Here is a 2,094-nt window from a genome sequence, read left to right as displayed (position 1 = left end):
AACCTAGTATTAGAGCTTTGAGTTATTTTTATGTAGGAGTTATTATTTATCCTTACATTCTAGAACTTTGTACATAATCTGTGTTCAGTAAAGTTTTGTCAGCGAACGAAAGAACGAATGGATGAATGAATGATTGTATACCGGAATTCACCCATTCACTCGTTTAACAAACATTATCACCTTTGTGCCGAGTGCTAAGGACACAGGGGCCCTCCCCTTGAAGAGCCCACAGTCTAGAGATGGGAGACACACAAGAAGACTAGTCGTTGTATCAGAGGTATAATGGTGGCACTGAGGCGAGGGGACCATTTCAGTGTGGGGTATGGAAGGCTTCTCAGAGGAGCTGAGTCTTAGAAAGATAAATGACTCTCTCCTTCTAGACTTATGAATCTTTGAGGGTGAGCTCCTTGAGGCTGTATGTTCCCTTTACCTATCTAATAGCCATTTAGCAACTGGTGTATTCAATTACCAGTGGTTCTTGAAGGAATCACTAGGAGGAAAGAGACGTTGAGTTTGAGGGGAGTGAAGGGACAGCGCTGAGAGAGAAGGTGAGACAACGACGGGGAAAGATTCTGAGGCCACAGGTACATTCATAGCTGGGGGTGCTTGTGGGCTTGCACATGACAGCATACGGACAGCCAGGAGGAATAGGAGGAGGGAGATTGATTGTCACGTTGGAACCAGTGGGATCAGAATCTTAGAGGCCCTAGCTGTGGGTAGGGTGGGTAGGGAGGATTGGGGCTGAGGCTCAGAGAAAGGGAGTAGAAGTAGATTTGAGAAGCAAAGACTATTGCTGGGTGGTGGGATGACTTGGAGGATTTGATTTATCTGATTGGGATCATTCAGGTGCAGGGAGGAGACTGAGAAACTAACAGGTGGTCAGAGCAAGGGGGGATTTTCAAAGAAGCATTTTAGCCCCATACCGCCTACTCACTAGAAACTACAGGTGTTTGGATACCACTGTTGGTGAGGTGGGATGGTTGTGAAGGGGCTCCAAGGCCTCTTCCAGCTTTAAGTTTCTGTGATTACAGTTGGCTGTGGTTCACTGGGATATATTTGAGAGCGCCTTGAAAAAGGTAACTACTGTATTGAAGTTATTACATATGGTTTGTTAGTCATAGGCTCTCCTTTGAGGAAGCCTGATTTCAGTTACATATGTTAGGGTTCACTGAGATAAAAAGCAAAAGTTTTGGAAGAGGAGAAAAGAACTTAAAGTTTTGATATAAAACATTTTTGATTTTTGCCTCTTAGCTTTTCTTCCCTTATTGTTTTAAGAATTTAAAAGCTTCCAGTAGCATAATACACTTCCAGAGTGTCGTGTCTAGAGGTCAACTTTATGTGTAACCACTAACATTCATCCCAGAAACTTTTGTTACTTGTTTCATTTACTGAGAAAGAATATAATCTGTTGTCTGCAAACTCTCTGTGGACTGGTTCTGTCCTTTTCTTTGTGTGTTTAAGAAAGTAATTCTGAGGGGCCGGCCCGGTGGCGCAGTGGTTAAGTGCACACGTTCCGCTTCGGCGGCCCAGGGTTTGCCAGTTTGGATCCTGGGTGTGGACATGGCACCGCTTGGCAAGCCATGCTGTGGCAGGTGTCCCACATATAAAGTAGAGGAAGATGGGCATGGACGTTAGCTCAGGGCCAGTCTTCCTCAGCAAAAACAGGAGGATTGGCAGCAGATGTTAGCTCAGGGCTAATCTTCCTCAAAAAAAAAAAAAAGAAAGAAAGTAACTCTGTGAAGCTGGAACAGTCAGTCATCCCTTCAACCTCCAAAAACAAACAAACCCCAAAAAACCAGGAGTCTAGTCTGACAGACCTTAATGTGTGTGTGGGTTTCCTGCTAATGTCTCCCCAGCTGTTCCTTAGCAGCCTTAACTAGTGAAAGAGAAGGTGAAATCCATCTTTTAATTGGTAATTATGGGGGTCTATTGTGTGTTATGCACTGGGAATTGAAAAATGAGTAAGACAGGATCTCTACCAACTTAGAGTATAGTGAAAAGATATGCAGATGGCCCATTACAATACTAGATAATTGCTGTAATGGAAGTGTGTTGACAAATTCAGTGGGGCACAAAAGACAAGCACTTGAGTCT

The 2,094-nt window shown here is 43.8% G+C and overlaps 1 protein-coding gene across 1 annotated transcript in view; it reads left to right on the top strand.

The window, feature by feature from the left end:
* RNF121 (ring finger protein 121) overlaps nucleotides 1-2,094 on the top strand; it is a 76,962-nt gene that overhangs the window by 526 nt on the left and 74,342 nt on the right. The window lies entirely within an intron of this gene.

Source organism: Equus caballus, chromosome 7, assembly GCF_041296265.1.
Source record: "Equus caballus isolate H_3958 breed thoroughbred chromosome 7, TB-T2T, whole genome shotgun sequence".
Taxonomy (NCBI): domain Eukaryota; kingdom Metazoa; phylum Chordata; class Mammalia; order Perissodactyla; family Equidae; genus Equus; species Equus caballus.
The sequence above is the reverse complement of the archived record's forward strand: the minus strand, read 5'-3'. Positions and strand labels throughout refer to the sequence as shown.